Genomic DNA, 22,528 nt, shown 5'->3' on the forward strand with positions numbered 1-22,528 from the left:
AGAGTTTCTGTCTCTCAAGCAGAAGACAGAATTAGTGACTGAGATTTTGAGGATGTTCCATGAGAGGGCAATGTTTTGCCCTGAACACGTGTCCACTGAGCAGGCACGTGTGAGCCGATATTTGAGCATATTGAGGAGGGACATACGAGAGTTCGTGGCGAACTCGTCGTACCGGACATTGGCCGAGCTTCAGTCCAATGCCAGGAGGAGGGAGATTGAGCTTGAGTTGCAGACCAGGGAGGATGAGGAGGAGTCCCAGGGTAAGGACCGGAAACCAGTGCAGTCGCAGCCGGCGACGAAGCGGGCCAAGCCCGCTGATTCCAGAGTTGGGGGCCAGAAGGGCCGCACTTGTGGCAAGTGCGGAAAGAGTCATGAGGGTTCTTGTCGTTCGGGGATTTGCTACAAATGCGGCAAGGAGTGGCACATGGCGAAGGATTGCCCCAAGGGATTCTCGGTTTGCTTTCATTGCAACCAGACCGGCCACCGGAAGGCCGAGTGCCCTCAGCTCGTGCGGGGATCAGCCCAGGGATCTGCACCTACTTCTGTGCGTGCTACTGAGATTCGGCCAGCGAAGGCCGAGACACCGAGGGTTCGTGGGAGAGCCTTTCAGCTGCCAGCAGAGGAGGTCCGCGCAGCACCTGATGTTGTGGCTGGTACGTGTTCTTATTATATTCCTTTGTGATATTTTGCGCTTATATTGTGATTGTGTATAGGTGCTTTTCTTGTGAGTTTTGTGCCTGCCTTGGTGTTATTTGACTCGGGTGCGAGTTGATCCTTTGTATCATTAGCATTTAGTCGTCATATCAGTATCTGACGAGAGACGTTGAGCCGACCTCTAAGAGTCTCCATAGCCGATGAGCATGCGATATTTGCAACTGATGTGATTCGTGGATGTGTGCTTGAGATCTTCGGAGTTGAGTTTCCGATAGATCTGGTACCGATCGCGATGAAGGACGTCTGTGTCATCGTGGGCATGGACTGGTTAAGTCGATTTGGAGATATGATCGACTGTGAGCGTCAGCTGGTGACCATACGAGACCCTAGTGGGGGAGTGCTTACAGCATATGGCGAGTGTACCCGATCTGGGTCGACATTTTGTTCAGCCGCCAGAGCGAGACAGAGTCTACAGCAGGGTTGTATGGGATTTTTGGCGTATGTGATGGATACGCGGGCTACTGCAGAGAGATCGAGTTCTATCTCCGAGGTTCCGATAGTGCATGAGTTTCCAGATGTTTTTCTCGAGGAGTTGTCGGGAGTTCCTCCCGAGAGGCAGGTAGAGTTTCGGATCGATTTGGTGCCGGGGGCGGCGCCTATTGCCAAGGCACCTTATCGCCTTGCGCCTCCGGAGATGCAGCAGTTATCCTCACAGCTGCAGGAGCTGCTGGGGAAAGGGTTTATCAGGCCGAGTAGCTCGCCGTGGGGATCCCCGATCCTTTTTGTCAAGAAAAAGGATGGTTCACACCGGATGTGCATTGATTACCGGGAGTTGAACAAGTTGACGGTCAAGAATCCTTACCCACTTCCGAGGATCGACGATTTGTTCGATCAATTGCAGGGGGCATCTTGGTTTTCCAAGATCGATCTGAGGTCTGGGTATCATCAGATGAGAGTCCGCGAGGAGGATATCCAGAAGACGGCCTTCGGGACACGTTATGGGCACTATGAGTTTGTGGTGATGCCTTTCGGGCTCACCAACACACCAGCAGCGTTCATGGATCTCATGAACCGGGTGTGTAGGCCCATGTTGGATCGTTCGGTGATTGTGTTCATCGACGATATTTTGGTGTATTCGAGATCCAGAGAGCAACATAAGGAGCACCTGAGAGAGGTTCTGGGTATACTGAGATCGGAGAGGCTCTATGCCAAGTTCTCCAAGTGTGATTTCTGGTTACGAGAGGTCCAGTTCCTGGGACACATCGTTAACCAGAATTATATTTTGGTCGATCCGGCCAAGATTGAGGCAATTATGAGATGGGAGGTGCCGAGATCCCCCACCGAGATCAGGAGTTTTCTAGGACTGGTCGGATACTATCGGAGATTTCTCCAAGATTTCTCCAAGATTGCTGTCCCTCTCACCAGTTTGACCCGGAAGGGCATTGCGTTTACTTGGGCCCCCGAGCAGTAGACCTCATTTGAGACCCTTCGCCATAGATTGTGCGAGGCTCCTGTGTTGGCCCTTCCGGAGGGAATGGAGGATTTTGTGGTTTATTGCGATGCATCTATTAGAGGCATGGGTGCGGTACTGATGCAGAGAGGGCACGTGATAGCGTACGCATCGAGGCAGTTGAAGCCTCATGAGACGAGATATCCCACCCACGATCTGGAGCTAGGGGCAGTGGTGTTTACCCTCAAGATCTGGCGCCACTATCTGTACGGGGTTCGGTGTACCATATACACGGACCACAAGAGTTTGAAGTATCTTATGGATCATCCCAACCTTAACATGAGACAGAGGAGATGGTTGGATGTGGTGAAAGATTACGACTGTGAGATCCTGTACCATCCGGGCAAGGCTAATGTGGTAGCCGACACCCTGAGCCGTAGAGCAGAGAGTACCCCGATCCGAGACGTGTGTATGAGGATGAAAATGATGACTCCAGTCTTAGATATCATTCAAGAGGCCCAGGCGGAAGCCGTGAGACCGGAGAACCGCAAGAGGGAGCGGGTGATTGGGCAGGTGTCCGAGTTTGTGACGGACAGCCGAGGACTTATGACCTCTCAGGGGAGGATTTGGGTGCCCTATACGGGCGGAGCTCGACATACACTGATGGAGGAGGCGCATAAATTGAGATTCTCGATCCACCCCGGGGCCACTAAGATGTATTTGGACCTGAAGAGAGATTATTGGTGGCCCTGTATGAAGAGGGACGTTGCGTGGGTAGTCGAGAGGTACTTGACCTGTCGCCGGGTTAAGGCCGAGCACCAGCGTCCTCATGGTATGTTGCAGCCACTGGAGGTTCCCCAGTGGAAGTGGGAACAAATTTCTATGGATTTTATCACCAAGTTGTCGAGGACCGTGCGGGGTGTCGACGCGATTTGGGTGATTGTGGACCGGTTGACGAAGAGCGCTCACTTTTTTGCTATTAGTGAGAGCTCTTCTGCAGAGAAGCTGGTAGAGATATATGTGAGAGAGGTGGTAGCTCGACATGGGGTGTCGATATCTATAGTGTCAGATCGGGATGTGCGATTTACTTCCAGCTTCTGGAAGAAGTTCCATGAGGAGTTGGGTACGCGATTGCATTTTAGCACAGCCTACCACCCACAGACAGACGGACAGAGTGAGCGGACGATTCAGACGCTCGAGGACATGCTTCGAGCATGTGTTATGGACTTCGGTGGAAGTTGGGACACATACCTACCCTTGGCTGAGTTTTCTTACAACAACAGCCACCATTCCAGTATCGGCATGCCTCTTTTTGAGCTTGTTTATGGGAGGAGGTGTCGAACCCCCATCTGTTGGGGAGAGGTAGGGCAGCGAGTGATGGGTGGCACTGAGATAGTGCTCAAGACAACTGAGCAGATTCAGTAGGTCAGACAGAGGTTACTGACAGCTCAGAGTCGCCAGAAGAGTTACACGGACAGGCGACGATCCGAACTCGAGTTTCAGGTTGGAGATTTCGTTCTCCTGAGGGTATCCCCGTGGAAAGGGGTAATACGGTTCAGGAAGAGGGGCAAGTTGGGGCCCCGATACATCGGTCCTTTCAGGGTGACCGCTAGAGTGGGTAAGGTAGCATACCGCTTGGAGCTACCTGCAGAGTTGAGCCAGATCCATAACACCTTCCACGTGTCTCAGTTGAGGAAGTGTGTGGCCGATGAGACGGCAGTAGTACCACTAGAGGACATTCAGGTGGATGTGAGCCTGAATTATATCGAGAGACCGATCGCGATTATGGATCGAAATGAGAAGGTTTTGAGGAACAAAAAGGTGCCCCTAGTTCAGGTTTAGTGGCAACATCGGAAATGGTCCGAGATGACTTGGGAGCCGGAGTCCGAAATGTGGGAGCTGTTGGATTAGTGTCTAAGTCCATAACTATTTTGGTATGTACTTGACCCGATTATGAGCATGATCCTTTTGGGTTGCCTTCATCATAGCAATATGTAGGATGAATTAAGGAGAGAAAGGTTTAATTATGATTTATTAATATATTATGAGAATAATATATTAAAGGAGAAATCATATAGTTTAATTAATATTAGTCAAGAATTAATTAAGAATTAATTTTGTGGCTAAAAGAGATTAATTAAATTAAGGGGACTGATATTGTAATTATAAGATAGTTACAAAGTTGGGTTTTGGATCCATTAGATGGCAATGGACGAATTCTATATGGAGGTCCATAAAGAAATCGTCCAAGGGCCTTCTGGAATGGTCCATTGGATTGCTTAAGGCCTAAGCAGTCAGATTAGGGTTTCCTAGTTGTAAACCCTAATAGCCTACATGTATATAAAGGACCCTTAAGCCCCAAAAACGTGGACAAGTAATCCTTTAGGGTTTCCAGCCGTTTTGGTGCCTCCTCTCTCCTCCCTCTTCATCCAAGTTGCTTAGAGGTGTTTTGTGACTCCATTAGAGGTGCAACACTTGAGGCACTAAGCTTTCTGAAGCCAATCAAAGCAAGGATTGATTGTTATTGCTATATAACAATCAAAGGTAATTACTAAACCCTTATTCCAGTTCTTATTTGATAGATCTAGGGTTTGTAAGTCTTGGATTCATTGCATGTACAATAGAGAAACCTAGATCCAAGCATTAAGGTTTGTATGAGCACATAGGATTGTTCTTATGCTTAAAACCCATCAGTAGTATCAGAGACTTGATTGGTTTCTGTTGTATGTGATGCAATTGTCGTTTTTCTGCTGAAAATCAATTTTTTGCCTCTGCCCGACTCAACTCGGCGAGTCAGTATCTGGACTCGGCGAGTTGGCCCTACTCGGCGAGTTCAGGACTGACTCGGCGAGTCCGGGATTCTGACAGAGTATATTTCGGGATTTACTTGCTGTTTTGCTGTAGGATTGATGCCAAAATCGTTTTTTGATAATAAAATCCGAATTTTATTGTATGTAAATGATTATCCTTACCAAAACAAAAGATAATTTCAAATCTTTTGAATAATAGTTTCTTTATATGATAAATATAGATTATTCAAATTATTTGGTAATTATCTTGTGACTAAAATTGGATTAGGTCAAATATAGATAATCACTAAATTAATTGTTTGATTTATATTATTTGTTATTTGATCCCTAGTAAGTTTGAATAGTTTCAAATTACTCCCTTTAGGTTTTATAGTTTAAATTTGAACTTAAAAGTTTTGTTTTTGAAATTTAAATAGTTAAACCCTAATGTTTTGAAAAGTTTCAAAACTTGCCCTCAAGTTTTGGAATTTAAAATTTTGATTAAAAGTTTAATGTTGAAATATTTAAATTCTAAAAACCTAATGTTTTGAAATGTTTCAAAACTTGCCCTCAAGTTTTGGAATTTAAAATTTTGATTAATAGTTTAATTATGTAATATTTAAATTCTAAAACTCTAGTATTTTGAAAAGTTCAAATTACACCCTCATGGTTTTGTTAAGTTAATTAAAAGTTTAATTAAAAGAGAAAGTTAATAAAACCACCTAGTATTTTAAAAGTGTAAAATACACCCTATACTATATATATGTAACATTAAAAGTCTAATATTATATATATGAGTAAAGAGTCAGTCTTACCGTTAGTAGGCCTCATTCACGAAGCTGGTCTATAAGGGGTGTTTAAGGAAATTGCCTAAAAAATGGCGATTGAATGGGTATCCACTCTTACCCACCGCACTCTTGACTAGTGGAGGGTCGTTAGCCGAACGGGTAGGATAGGACGAAACCTTCCATTATAAGTATAATGAAGTACAAAGTAACTAAATGCTTTTATAAATTCTCTAATCATAGTTACTTTAGGAAATATGTGAAATTGTATGCTAATCCATGGAATTACACTTCACACCCTTTCCAAACGTTAGTGAAGCGTGCGTGGTTAACCGGAACACTAATTTGGGGTTGACATTGGTTGTGAAGGGTGGATCGATGTTTATCATAGATCAATGGAGCGTGTGTGGTTAACCAGCACATTGATTAGGTGATAGTAGCAATTGGGTGCACCACGTGATTCGTATGGTTATTCACACCTTGTTTGTGATCCTCGGCATCCCAGTCACAACAGAAGGGCATAATCGAGATTAAACATGCCATTGAAAAGTTCAATGAATCTCAAAAGATCTAGGAGTTTCAATTCATTTAAAACTTAAATTTCTTTTTCGTTTTTCATGGTGGGAATTGGTAAATCGTCATTTACCTACCTTCAAATATTCTGCAGCTAGATTACGGCATCCCTCTTCTAGGTTGTAGAATGTTGTGTTGGATCCTAGCCTTGATGTTTCATGTGGGTGTTACATCAAGGATTCTTATCAACTAACTTGAGTTTTCTCCCGTTTTGTAGATGTCTAAATCTTACAATGATCTTCCCAAGTCCTTTGGAACAAGCTTTCCAAATGAAGATGACGTTCCACGATACGATCAAGGAAATGAGAGTCATGATTCACTTCCTCCACCTCCTCCAATTATTCTCCCTAACCCACAAGTTCAAAGTCTTGAAAAGTTCAAGCTCACTCAAGCCCTTTTGGCAAGTAAACACGAAGATGGGAAACCTGTGTGTGCACACGTCTTAGAGATGAAGTCACACATTGATAGGTTAAGGATGATGGGTGTCGATATCTCAGAAATATTGGCTGTTGACTGGGTTCTTCAGTCACTTCCTAAATCATATAGTGAGTTTGTTAGAGAGTACTATATGATGGACCATGACGCGACCCTCATTGATTTGACCTATTTGCTTATAGCTGCTGAATCAGAAATGATTTGGCGTGTTGATCAAGCAAATTTGTCTGGCAAATCAAACTCCGAAACTTCAATGGACATTGAAAATGGTGACATTGGAAATCCGGAAAAGGTAAATTCTGAGAAAGTTCCTTGTGCCATTCCAAAAGAGTCCATCTGCTTCTACTGCCAAGAGAAGGGGCATTGGAGACGAAGCTGCCCTGTTTACCTGAGAGATCTGAGAGATGGGAGAGTCAAGACGTATGGCTCTACTTCAAGTAAAATCTATTAACTAACTCTATAAGTTCCTATTCGTTGATTCTTAATACATGATGTGATAAGATTACATTTTGATGTTTTTGCAGGATCGAAGAAAAGAGAGGAAGCTTAAGGAAGAAGCATGCTGAATCTGATCATGAAGAAATGGATTTCGATCGCATGGACTCGAGGATCAGATTTTTGAGCTGCTACTCTAGAGTTAGGATAGAATGATAAGAAATATGAAATAGCATAGTTTTTCAGTTGAATTGCATTCTAAGGACAAATTTTTCCGCAATAAAATAAATTTTGATTTTGTCTTATTTATTTATCCTTGCAATGGTGTGTATGAAAAATTGATGTTTGATTGTTTCTGTTATTAGCAATAATGGATTCTTAATTATTTTGTTTGTGGAAATGTCGAGAATTTGCCAAATAAGGGAAGATTCTCATCGCCCAAGTTTCAGTTGGACAGAAACTTGGAATCATACAACTAGGTTGCGTGATGAATGAGAAACTTCATATTTGGAAATTAGACTAATTTTGACAAAGTGTCAAGAGAAGGACTAGAAGATCAAGTACACTAGGTTGTGCGTTGATCAAGTCCACCATAAGAGTAATAAAGATATTCATCATGATTTACTAAAGTTTAGTAAATATGGTTATACTTATAAGATTAAGTATAATTCTAAGTTGATTGAAAGAATTTCAATCAATAGCAGAACGAATAAGAAGAATCAAGTAGGCAGAAAGATAAAAGTTTCTCCATTCTAAGAAGAAGGGAGAGTACCTTTTATTGTGTTTTATGATAAGTCTTAATGATTAAGAACCATATCTCAATTGATCCTCCAAGTGAGTCTTAGTGCATTTGTATGTCTAAGAAGAGGAATCGAGAATTGTAGAAATGGTTAAAATCAAGAAGTCAATCATACTTCGTTCCAATATCAAGTCTTAGAATTATATTCCAAGATTGTGAATTGAGTGACAAGTCTTAAGTAGGTTTATAACACTCATCAAATGTGGAGTTTGGAAAAGGTTTTCTTATTCTTGCACATTTGAAATCGGTAAGTTATGCTGTCTTGGATAAGACAAAGACCAACTAGGACCAATTATGTGAAGTGTTTTGTCTTGATAAGAACTACACTAACTCTTGAATATTTGTTTTGTCAAGGAATGTTTCTTGACAATTGAACCCTATATGTCAAGGAGTCAGTGGGAGTCTTAATGGTCTTGAAAAGTTTCAAGAACAAATCAAAAGTAAACCTAGTTAATCATCATTAGCGCATGACTTGAAGTTTATAACCTATCGTGTTGACATTATTTGTTTCTGTGCCATTCCAATTAAGCTAAATATGTATGTGAGTTCTATGAGTTCTCATTTGAATGCATAAAGACAAAGCACCTTGATCAATGGAAAGTACATTGATATGTAAGGATGAGTTGCTAAACCACTTGGAAGACATGGTGGGCACTCGTGTTACCATGAGGCAAGAAATCAAGATTGAACAAGTTCAGTCCATATGGTTTTGGATTTGTCGCAAACTTTCGTTTTGACAAATTCACATGGATAGGAACACATACATCATAAAATCTAAGTGTCATAAGGTTTTCCTCCTTCATGAAAATGATTGTGAGGAAATGCTTTCACTAAGAGAGATTTTAAGAAGATAGCAATTGTGAAAATTGTATTCTCAAATTCGATTATGATTACGGCATCCCTTTTCATAGTTCGAATTGTGAGTTTTGGAAATTGATCTGAACATTTGGGACTTAGTAACATAAATTCTGAATTGTTTAGACACACATGTGACCTATCTAAGGCAAAGGTGTATGAGCTTAAAAAGCTTAGATAAAGGCTTATCAAAGCATTAGGTATTAGAAATATGAACTTAAGGAATTCAATAAGCATTGTTTCTAGAAGTTCAGTTGTTTTCTGAATACATGTCAAAGCTAGTGGGAACATAAGTGTTATGCTGGTAAGAAAATAATCATCATGTTAGTGGGAGCATGATTATTACGGTAAGTATTGCAAGTTAGCAATATTAATTATAGAAAACAAAGATTCATTTTGCAAAGTTGCAGGGGTTGAAAAGTTGTTTTTCTATAATTAAGGGAGAGAATATTATACTTCGTTTCAAAATTCTAAAGCTTAGATCGAGAAATGTTAATAAATTTAGTCAAGGATACATAGTGCATTCTCAAAATTCGATTATGATTACGGCATCCCTCTTCATAGTTCGAATTGTGGGAACAGGGCACATAAAATATTATGGCAGAAGGATGATGAAGTATCATGTCTTTATGTGAGACATTATGCATCGTGTCCAATACGCTTCGGGTATAGGATCGATTGCATATACTATAATATTTGACCATTCTAAAATTTTCCAAATGCCTAGGGCATTAAGAGGGAAAAGGGACTAGAACTGGTTTTGACTAAAATAATTAAACAACTATCAAAGGACGATCTGAGGTTCACTGAGGATTTGTCGCTTGTGAGTAGTTGGAAGTATAGTACTGGATGGACTATATTGACATTATTATGAATATATAAGATTTTATTAAGAATGAGTTGTCATATGACAAATATGGAAATGTTTCCATTAATGGGAGTTGGATATTAAAAAATATGTCTAGATTAGAAACTTTTATGCGAGAAGGATGTTCAAAGGAATGTACTTTGAATGTGAGACTTCACGTCTATGGAATTGTCTTGTAACAATTTCCGATAGAATACCTTGTAATTTCATTAGCCGGGTCTTGGTGACTTTTGTGCTATGACATTACGAAAGAATCATTGCATAAAATGTTAGAATCTGACATATTCTAAAAGTGGCAAGAATTTGGTATTCTTATACTAATAATAAGGATTGGGGATTGTGAAATGAGTTTCATTGGAAAAGTTTTCAATTGATCTATTTCACAAAGTATGGACCATAGGAAACCAAAGTGTGTATGCTTGGAGCATGGGACAATTGTGGTTATAATTCGAGTAATAAGTTGATTTTCTGAAACAGTAAGCAATGAATAATGAGTAATCAATATGGTGTTTAAATAAAAGTGTTTTTATTTACGCTCAAAAGTTTTGGGACCATATAGGATTAATATTATTATTGCGTTTCATTTTGCATGTTTTGACTTCCAGAATAACTAGGTTATTCGAACCTCCACAGTCGGCCATACGTTGGAAGTAGGTATGAAGGAAGACTGTCATGAATCTGTCTGTAGATTGTCTAAAGTGTTTAGACATAGCACAAGTTTGATGCAGAGTTCATGAGTGCTTTGATAAGATTAAAGTGTTGGATTAAACCCACGCTCACTTGAATCACTTCATGGTTTTATCACGAGTGATTGGTGAGACGATAACATTGTATATTCTTGAAACCGAGACGTGTGAGTTGTTATTTGATGGTCGGTTGCACATTGATGATAAGGTGGTTTGGGCATAAATAATCCTTTCTCCAATAATTCCTTCTTGGGTTATATTGGTACCCGAAATTTGTTTTTCTTTAGAACCTTTTTTCTGGGTTTCAAGAAAACTTGGTTTTCCTTTACTAAAGGCTTCAGTAACCTTTTTTACAATTACCATATCGTTGTTAAGATGAAAGGCAATTCTATCTATCCATTGTATAAATGGTCCATAGACTTGGCAGAAGTTGTTGCCAATTCAATCTTCTGGGAGTCTTTTGAGCTACCTAAGTCTGGGTTTCCAATACTAGGATTGGGAGGTGAGTATTTCTTAAGTCCTGAGTATTTTCCCGGTTTGGTTTTTTGCTCTATAATGGAAATATTCTTGATGTGTTCAAGAATGTCTTTATTACAAGGGCAAGAATCAATCTTTTCAGACAACTCTTTAGTAATGGCTGCAATAATTTACAAACTGGTATCAGAGCCTTGTTAAAAATGGCATTACATTATAATAAAACACTTTACAGTGAAGTGTTTGAAGAAATTCAAAATATCGAGGATGAAATTTCTCATCATAAAGAAATGATTTTCAATAATAAGAAAAATTTAGTGCATATAAATTTCAGAATTCTACAAGCACAAAATAAACATACTCACGAATATATACCAACCATGGTTACTATACGTAAGTATCTCCTTCACAGGCAAAAAACATATCAAGAACACCTTGATAGAGCTTTAAACTCAGTTTCAGAACTCAGAAAGAGGATTTTGACTTGCTAAGCATCTCTTAAAATGAATAAAGAAATTTTCAACAATTCTGAAGAAAATAATTCAGAAGAAAAACAAATCTTAACTTATGTTGAGGATGAAGACGGCTTTCATGCAAATCTCTTAATAAAACAAGACCTTCTCTCTCGAGTTAAGAAAACAGATTTAAAAATAAAGAAAGAAAACATTTTCAAGAATGTTCCTTCTAAACTTAGTATTTTAAACCCTCTCAAGAGGAAAAATGAAATTTTCTACTTTGTTAGTACTAAAGAAATGTCTGTAGACATAAAAGATATAATAGGAGCTGTTTTCCTACCCCTTTTAACTAAGGAACAAATAAACAATAACTTGAAAAATATTCCAGTTGAGATTAGATCAAAAATAAGAATGGTCCATATCGGAGCTGTAAAAATTTTGATAAAATCCCAATTCCAAGCAGGAATAAATTCTCCCATAAAAATGGCCTTAATTGACAACAGAATCACTGACCGACATGACTGCATCTTAGGTGCTGCCAAAGGAAACCTTGCTTACCAAAAGTTTGTGTTTTCAGTCTATCCAAAGTTTGCTCTGGATTTAAAATCTGCAAATATAGATAAAACTTTATCTTTTATACATCACTTTGAGAGAAGTGACCTTATGAGTCCAGGTGATAAACCATTCACAATAACCTATCTCATAGGATATGCCCTGACCAATAGTCACCATAGCATAGACTACAAGAAAGACGAGTATATTGAACTTGACGACGTCTTCTCAGAAATCGGTCATGTCAAAGATAAGCAATTCTGCGACATAAATCCTCAAGAAAACTCTTGGGTTTTAAACATAGCTAGAAACAAAAAAGCTCTAGGAGAAACTCTTAGACCAAGAATTTCTATGGATTCACTTCACATAGGAAAAAGCTCAGAAAGAAAATATAGTAACTTAATAAGAAACATGTCTTTAAAAATTGATAGCCTACGTCAAAATATCAAACAAATCACTGAGATTGTAAATGAGTAATAAAATAGATTTTCCTCATTTTTATAAAAAAGGTAAAACAGTCAAAATTAAAACTCTTGACGACAATACTGAAAAGAAAGAATACGTTTTCTCTACTTCTGGAAAAGCTGGTATTCAAACAATTGTAAATCATTGCAATAATCTCAACCAGATCATTGCAAGATGTCTTTTAAAGGCTTCAAAAATAAGCCATTACCTTGGTGTTTCAAAAGATATTTCTACAAATATTTCAAAAAATAAAATACCTTTTAACCAATTTAAAAGTGATTTAGCTTTCCTTAAAAATAATCTTGACAAAAAAGATTTTGAAAAATTATTCGAAACAATCGAAAAACAAAATAGGTTGACTATTAAATTAACCCAATCTATTGATAAACATTCTATCCTCCTAGAAAACTCTTTAAAAAATAATCAGTTTGTGGAAGAAGTTGCCAGAAAAGCAAATATTGAAGGCACTCTTAAGGAAACCAACCTTAAGATCACTAGTATACAAGACCAGTTAAAACAACTGATAGGATGAGCTTAACCGAGCTCAATAGATCGATCAACCTCCTTGAAGAAAAAATAGCTGGGCTGATCATAAACCTCGACTTAACAGTCAATAAATACGTAACCACTAACCAGTTAGAAGTTGCATCTGCAAAAATTATTGCAGACATTACTAAAGAGTTGTCCGAAAAGATTGATTCTTGCACTTGTAATAAAGACATTCTTGAACACATCAAGAATATTTCCATTATAGAGCAAAAAACCAAACCGGGAAAATACTCAGGACTTAAGAAATACTCACCTCCCAATCCTAGTATTGGAAACCCAGACTTAGGTAGCTCAAAAGACTCCCAGAAGATTGATATCTTTAGGAAGGAGAAACAATGAAAGAAAAAGTCTCCGAGCAGCTCGAGAAATATTTCTTTAATCTTCAGTATGAAGACTATGATAAACCTGACCAAAAACTCATTCAGCTTCTATCCTTGGAAACTGAAGAATGCGAAGAACTATATCAAAAAGAGCCACAACTTTTTGATCAATACTTTAAAGTAGCTAAAGCAAATGAACCTGATACCGAATCAGAACAGGAAGACAATCCTAACATAAACGCTGTCAAGTTCGAATACTCAGATAGCAACGAAGAAATGGAAGCAGAATCTTCATATATGGCCGCAAACAGAGGCGAGATAAAGAAGAAAAAGAACTATGAGTTCAAAATGCCTGTCCATAACGGTATTCCAAATAGTGGTAAAGGACCCAATATGATCAATGTCCTCAATATTGATTGTATCCAGGACTTAAAACTCAGAGAAAGAGTTATAGAAAAATGGGTTACTGAGATTTGACTAATCTTACAAACAAACCCAGATGAATTTGGAAATGCAAAAAATGTTCTCCTACTTTTAGAACACAAGACTGATGGAATTGTGCAAAAATTCCTTAGAAATAATAATTGGAATGAAGAATTACATGGATTAGACCTTTTTGATAATCTTATAAATGTCATTTACACTACCTTCTTAGGACTAGATTATGTCTCCAATAAAGACTTCACTATAAATAAGAAAGTCGACATAGCAAGAGTCTCAATGACAAAACTCCAGTTACATGATATTTGTCTCCTTGACAAATACACATGTAGATATGAATCATATCTTTATGATATTCCACAGAGATGTGAATATTCACAATGGATATCTGCTTATCTTATGAAAATACCAATCATTGGAGAAATCTGTACTGAAAGATGGAAAAAAGAAGCCATTGGAGAAATTCAGCAAACCAGTCTTTCTTATGCAACAAAAATTGCAAAAGAAGAAATTGACAGAATATGTCAAGACAGGTATAAACAACAAAAGCTTAAAACTATAAGCAAGGATTGTTGTAACATTCTGTCTGATTTCAAAGATTTTGATATCGGAAGAAAAACTTATACTAAGAAAAAGTATAAAGATAAAAACAAAAAGAAATACAAATCTTTTTGGAAGAAGAAAAAGAGAAGATATTCTCCAGGAAAATACTTCAAAAAATCTTCGAAAGAAACACCTAAAAAGAATACTTCCTACCCACAAGGAAAGAAAAAATGCAGGTGTTGGATTTGCAACGAAGAAGGACACTACGCTAATGAATGTCCAAATAGGAAAAAGTACCCTGACAAGGTCAAAGTATTACAAGCCGCTAATAACGGAGGCTATGAAGCTCTTGAAGAAGAATACGACGGTATACAACGTGTTTTCATTCTACATGTTGATACTAATTCCTCGTCATCCTCAGAAGAAGATGAAACAACTACTGATGACTCAGAATAGCCTTAAACAGACTCCGGCTTTTAAGACGGGTGAGGTTAACCAAATTTTGTGCAAACCTCCAGAAAAATAATGATTCTCTCATGAATCTCACTAATCCAAACTCTATTTATGTTTCTACTTTCCTTAACTTCAAAGGATATAAGAAATTTAGGGTACACTGTTTTGTAGACACAGGTGCATCCTTATGTCTTGCAAGCAAGTTCATCATTCCTGAAGAACTATGGGAAAATGCTCCCAAAGAAATTGTCGCTACTATTGCAAATGGTGACACTATAAAAATTAATAAAGTTTGCAGAAACATTAATCTCGAGCTTTCAGGAGAATATTTCAACGTTCCCACTATTTATCAACAAGACTCAGGAATTGATGTTGTAATTGGCAACAACTTCTGCCAAGTCTATGGACCATTTATACAATGGATAGATAGAATTGCCTTTCATCTTAACAACGATATGGTAATTGTAAAAAAGGTTACTGAAGCCTTTAGTAAAGGAAAACCAAGTTTTCTTGAAACCTAGAAAAAGGGTTCTAAAGAAAAACAAATTTCGGGTACCAATATAACCCAAGAAGGAATTATTGGAGAAAGGATTATTTCTGCCCAAACCACCTTTTTCAAACAGATAGAAGATCTTCTTGAAAAAGTTTGTTCTGAAAATCCTATTGATCCAGAAAAAACCAAAGGATGGATGAAGGCTTCAATCAAGCTCATTAATCCTAAAACACTTATCATAGAAAAACCTATGGTTTACTCTCCACAAGATAGAGAAGAATTCTCCAAACAAATCAAAGAACTACTTGATATAAGATTAATCAAAGAATCAAAATCTCCTCATATGTCCCCTGCTTTTCTTGTTAACAATGATGCTGAGAAAAGAAGAGGAAAGAAACGCATGGTTGTCAACTACAAAGCAATCAATGATGCAACCATTGGAGATTCCCATAATCTCCCTAATATGCATGAGCTCTTAAACCTGTTACGGGGAAAAAATATTTATTCAAGTTTCGACTGCAAATCTGGTTTCTGGCAGGTCCTACTTGATGAAGAATCGCAGCTACTCACTGCTTTTACATGTCCTGATGGACTCTTTCAATGGAAGGTACTACCCTTTGGGCTTAAACAAGCTCCTAGTATTTTTCAAAGACACATGCAGAACGCCCTACGAGGTCTTGAAAGTTTCTGTACGGTATACGTTGTTGATATCATGGTCTTCAGCAAAAATGAACAAGAACACTATGTTCATGTTACCCAGGTTCTCAGAACCATTTTAAAATACGGAATAATACTTTCAAAAAAGAAAGCTCATCTTTTCAAAACAAAAATTAATTTTTTGGGTTTAGAAATAAATGAAGGCACTCATTGTCCCCAAAAACATATTCTTGAACATTTACATGATTTTCCAAATGTTTTAGAAGATAAAAAACAACTGCAAAGATTTCTTGGTGTTTTAACTTATGTTGAAACATATATTGAAAAACTTGTAGCCATGAGAAAGCTCTTACAGGCAAAATTAAAAAAAGATGTCATTTGGAATTGGTCAAATACCGATACAGATTATATCAAAATGATAAAGAAAATTTTAATCAATTTTCCAAAGCTTTAGCTTCCGAATATTGAAGACAGTTTAATTATTGAAACTGATGCTTCTGATGAATTTTGGGGAGGAGTTTTAAAAGCCAAAAATTCCAAAAACGAAGAACAAATTTGCAGATACACCTCTGGCAGTTTCAAAACAGCCGAGATAAACTATCATAGCAATGAAAAAGAATTACTTGCTGTAAAAAGAGTTATTACAAAATTCTCTGTATATTTAACACCGGTAAAATTCCTGGTCCGTACAGATAATAAAAATTTTACTTATTTTCTCCGAACTAAGATCGCAGGAGACAACAAATTAGGCCGACTAATACGTTGGCAATAGTGGTTCTCTCGATATACTTTTACTGTAGAATATCTTGCAGGAGATAAAAATGTGCTGGCAGACTGTCTCACCCGTGACTTCAGGTATGTCTTACATCATCCATGATCTCACTTGCTCCTCTCGAGCCCTATAAAAGGATATGATCCCCACGACATATTCCTTACAAACTTCACTCACAAAAAGAGAGGGGAAGGATAAAGAGTAAATTTACAAAATGGAAGACCTCAAATCCCTGAGGATGAAGTAACAAATGCTCCTCATAGAGCTATCAGCAATCGAACAAAAAATCAACTTGTATGAACAAGTAACAACGGTCACCGATGTACCGGAAAGCGAAAGCTTAAAAACAAAGGCTATTCCAGTGCAAACGACATCTGGTAAAGAAACAACAAATCCGTTGAAAGCTGATGCTTTGCTTAAAAGCATAATAAAGGAGACAGCTACTCCTCTTCCAGAAGGAAAAACTAGCTTGTTGGTTAATTCCAATCCTTGTACTGAAGGAATCAGTAAAATGACAATTTTGTCACCCACTAACGAATCTGTGCAGGAGCTTAAACCAGATTACAAAAAGGCTCTTAACAAAGAAGCTGAAAGATTCTATGTAATCTACAAAGGGCCACACGCCGGAATACATACAGACTGGGGAATTACAGAGACCTTCTGAAAGGTCGATAAAGTAACATGCAAAAAGTTCAGAAATGAAACAAGTGCACGACTTAGTTTTGCCACCTTCAATGACGAAGCCAATCAAACCAAAAAACCTCTTCTAAAGCCGAAAGTCCGAAAGATCAAAGAAGAACACAGAGACCAAAGATTTGACATCCCAAATGACGTCGAATATGAAGCCAACAACCCTGCAATCTCCTTTGAAGATTTCAGAATAATCTGGAGTAAAGCTAGAGCAGCATGCCCAGAAGATCTTATCCACGAGAGATTTTTCACAACAGATAAGAAAACCAAAAGTCTGTACAACTTCCTTGAAGGAGCAGATCCAAGATTAATCCAACAAGCCTTTTCAGCAGGATTAATAGACAACATCTATCCAAGCTGCAATTTGCAAGAACTAAAGTTCTTCCCATCCAGCATGATAGAAACCATTAAGAACTTCCGAAAGAAAGTTCTCAAAGCAAGAGATGATCCAATTTATATCAGAGTCATCTCCTCTCTTCCAGATTAGATTCAAGGAGCAACACTTGCCCCTTATCACTATCTAGAAATTGGCTTAGCAAAAGCCAAAAAAGACATCGAACAATCTCGACCAACGGAAGACAAAGATCTCCCGTTCGAAGAAATCCTTCATCAAAATCGTATCTACGGCCTTAGAAGAATTTCTGAAAAGATCATTGAGATAATCTCAGGATCAAAGAAAAAAGTTAATTATACAAATTCACACTGTATAATCACCAGCTGGAGCTATGGCAACACCAGCAACGAAGACCTTGAACGAGCATCCAAATTCGGAGAATAGTTCATGAACAACAACTTTGATGCATCTACCACTACAAGACAAATTTTCTGTAAGCATGCGGAGCAGTTGTTTGAAGACCATCATTGCAACTACTGCAATTGCAGTGATTCCACGACAAAGGAGGGTCCCTTCTCTGAAGATGACAAATCTTCATCATCTTAAAGAAAGATGCTTCACGCGTCAAATGGCACCCGCCACTCAAGAAAATAATGCCTCCTACATTATTAGAAGCTTTCCAGCTGTCCATAATAATGTAATCGTTAGTGGATAGAAACGTCATGCCTGACATAATAGGCAATTATCAGACCCTCTCAATGTATCTATAAATTGAGAGTTATGTTTTCATTTTAGGATATCGCAAGAACGAGGGCAAGAAAAACACTCCCTATTCTGTAAATTTTTAATGTCTTGTGAGTAAAATCTCCCTTAGAAGGGAGAAGATGTAAAATATTGTAAGAGTACTTCCATTTCGGGAGCTCTTTTATCAATAAATCCATGTTTTGTTATACTTGAGTGTTCATACAAAATAGATTCATGAAACCTATAAGTGACAGAGTGTCAGGTCGACGATGGTCAACAGTACCGCAGGCATAAGGCCAACTGGGAAAGCAACCACACAGACCAACGGATGACACAGGCTGACTTGAATAGTTTCCATCTATGTAAGTAATACTCCTACTCCAAAACACTTATTGATTAATGAGTTTTCTCTTTACAATTTTTATATCTATTCCCTTCTTAAAATCCCACATACATACATTTCAAATCCAAACAAACCCACTTTACAAATCCTAACTGGTATAGTAAACGCACCAGTAACTTGGTGTTATAAAACTTATTGTTGTGTGTGATTCGATTAGTAGGTGCAAGCAAGCATTTGAGCCAAAGTTTATCCATTCCTTTTACCCAAGGTGGGATAAAAGCGATATTTGTGGGCCCCTCGATGATTTAGTGATGACAAAGGAAAGTGCTCGGCCGGGCCAGGACTGATTTGATTTGTTCAATTAGTCAGTCGTCATAAATCGGAAATTGGGAAACGACACATAGACTGAGAGAATGATTTCAATCCATGTCTCATGTCTATACGATATCTTGTAGAATGGAGGAATATATGATCCCTTATCTAAAGGACACGCGTATCTGATAAGATCAGAGTTGACAGCGGCTTTTGGAAGCTACGATTGCTGATCAGGTTCTGAAGTCATACGCAGAATAGTTATTAGACTTATCCAAGTGGGAGACTGTTGGATTAGTGTCTAAGTCCATAACTATTTTGGTATGTACTTGACCCGATTATGAGCATGGTCCTTTTGGGTTGCCTTCACCATAGCAATATGTAGGATGAATTAAGGAGAGAAAGGTTTAATTATGATTTATTAATATATTATGAGAATAATATATTAAAGGAGAAATCATATAGTTTAATTAATATTAGTCAAGAATTAATTAAGAATTAATTTTGTGGCTAAAAGAGATTAATTAAATTAAGGGGACTGATATTGTAATTATAAGATAGTTACAAAGTTGGGTTTTGGATTCATTAGATGGCAATGGACGAATTCTATATGGAGGTCCATAAAGAAATCGTCCAAGGGCCTTCTGGAATGGTCCATTGGATTGCTTAAGGCCTAAGCAGTCAGATTAGGGTTTCCTAGTTGTAAACCCTAATAGCCTACATGTATATAAAGGACCCTTAAGCCCCAAATCTAGGGTTTGTAAGTCTTGGATTTATTGCATGAACAATAGAGAAACCTAGATCCAAGCATTAAGGTTTGTATGAGCACATAGGATTGTTCTTATGCTTAAAACCCATCAGGAGCAGCATCCAGAGCTATTTGAGGAGCATGACTTCGAGGGTGAAGTCTGATTCTAGTGGGGGAGAATTGTCACATCCCGAGTCCAGGTATACTTCGAGAACCTTGATCTATTGAGCTATTGTCATTTTTGGTCCTTATTATAAAAAGAGTGAAAAACGAGTACGCGGGGCATACATGAGGTGTACACTTAGCGTAATCGTCAGCGTGCTTGTGACGCGGAGGCCACCTAGTACGCTGGGTGTACCCGTGAGTATGCCGGGCGTACTAGGCCCAGAGTGCAACCCTAATTTGGGGTGAGTCCCCTATATAAGGGATATGATGGCCTCATTTCTGGCCACCATTCCCAGAGAGAAAACCCTAAGAGTGCCCTAACCTCTGTTCTAGAGCTTGTGTGTGTGTTTGATCCTTGAGAGTGTTTGTGTGGTTTTGAAGAGAAGATACAGTCTTGAAGAAGGAGGAGTTGGAGTCCAAGCTTCTAGATCCGAGCAAATCTGAGTGGGAAGCTTCTTATTGAGGTATAAAGCTTCAGACTTTGCATTTCCTTTGTTATGAGCATGTTATTTGAGCATTTTAGGGTTTTGTCCCATAAAGGTGGAGTCTTGATGAGATCTTGAACTCCAGAGTCTAGGACCAACCCCTTTTGAGTGTATGAGTAGTGTTATGTCATAAAAATCCAATCTTGGTTGGTGAAATCACTCCATGCATGAGTTATGAGATCCTTGAGATAAAAGAGTGTATATTTTGGAGGATGGTGCCGAATCAGCCATGCAAAGGCTTAAAGTCGATGACTTTATGGATTAAGAGACATTAGAGAGTCTAGATCTGAGATATGAGCCTATGTCTTAACTGATTAAGACCAAAATCGTGAGAAGGGTGAATCTGGGGCGTACGCTGGGCGTAACCCCAGTACGCGCAGCGTAGGGGTCGAGCATCCCCGATTTCTGTATCGCAGCCGAGTACGCCCAGCGTAGGGAGGTGGAACGCGCAGCGTACTCCCAGCCTTGACTTTTGTTGACTTTTAGGGTTTGGTCAATTTGTGAACTATTGAGCCTTTGGAGGGGTAAAATGGTCTTTTACCCTTCTGTGAGTGTAGAAGGATGAGTCTAGCTTCTTGAGGACCAATATTAATTAGGGATAATTATTATGTGATAGGCGGAGGCTAGACCGGTGGGTAAAGTTCTGGATTTCCGAGTACGAGGTTTTCACTTGTTAGCTTACGAGGTGAGTCTTCTCACTATACTTACCTTGAGTGGTAATTTTATGTGTGACCAGAGGGTATTATGTGAATGAGATGTGTATTGAGATATCCTGCTATTTGTTATGTGATATGTTTACTGTGTATTATATTAAGCTGCTGTGTTGAGGGACCAGAGGGTCCATCTGAGTTGTGGTACCGGAGGGTCCCACTGAGACACATTGACCGGAGGGTCTTATTGAGTTATAACCTCGAGTGGATGATGTGTTGTGTGTGGTATTTTGGGGAACTCACTAAGCTTTATGCTTACCGTGTTATGTGTTATGTGTTTTAGGTAGTTCCGAGGATCGCGGCAAGGCACCGTTATGATTGTACACACTAGCGAGAGATTGTTTTATGATTCTGGGATTTACGTTTTATTTGTTGACATTTGAGACATATGTGATTTTGAGAATTATGAAATGAGTTATATTATGTTTTTAAAATGAGAAAAATTGTTTAAAAATTTACGTCGTTACACCACCGCTGAGAGAAAGTATGAACGTCAGATTGGTAAGAGGAGTTAAAATATTACTTGAAAGCCTAGAACTGGGGAAACACTCCCAGGGTTCGACAGGCTATTTCGAAACCCACTATATTGTTGACGGCGTTCGGAGTCAGATCATCCACAAAGAAGCCGTATTGCCGCATGATCTCGTCAAAAAAGTCGGCTGTCGGTAGCCTTAGACCTGCCTCGATGATCGGAATGGGGACTCCAACCTTACCCTCCAGCGGGCAAGAAATGATCGCTCCCTTTCTAGGATATTGCACCTCGTGCTCAAGCAAAAAGCTAAATCGAGCCTGTAAGGCCTCGAATTCACTTGATGCTAGCTCAATCGCGGTATTCGGTGTTGCCATTACTTCCCGATAACAAACGTGAGATGGGAGAGAAAATAAGTGAAGAGAAGGAAGAGGCAGTTGAAGAATAGGAAGCGTAAAAAAGAAAACCGTCCATGATAAGGAAAGTTTTAAATACAAAGTAGGAAAACCGAACAGTTACAATGATGAAACCGTCTGCGCAGACGGCTTCATCACATCAGTGGGCGTCAGAGCCATCTCCGTCGAACATGTGTCTTGATCTAAGCTAGAGCAACTCTGCTAGACAGGCTAATGTTGACGTTTACTAACCTAGGGGACTTGTTGACGTATCCCTTTAGGAATACGTTAAAGATAACAGAACAGTTATCCAAAGGACGACCTAGCTAATGGTCGCTACCCAACTCAAGTGTCAGGTCTGGGCTCTCGCCCTCGCGACCTCGCACCTAGACCTCGGCGCCCTAGCGCTAAGGTCCAACTCAGAACGAGAAACTTCGGTATATACCAAGCCAAAACAGTACTAACTGCTTCCAAGAGCGACAAGTGTAGCGCTCAGAGCATTGTCCTTTGGTAGTTCTGCACCAATAACAGATGACCGATAGTGGTGCATAATCCGCCGATGGGACGCCTCCACGTCCTGTCGGCCCAGATAAGACAAAAGGTATTGTCGGGGACATGCTCCTACGACAA

Source organism: Lactuca virosa, chromosome 1 (genome assembly GCF_052849685.1).
Source record: "Lactuca virosa cultivar CGN04683 chromosome 1, Lactuca_virosa_CGN04683_v6, whole genome shotgun sequence".
NCBI lineage: Eukaryota > Viridiplantae > Streptophyta > Magnoliopsida > Asterales > Asteraceae > Lactuca > Lactuca virosa.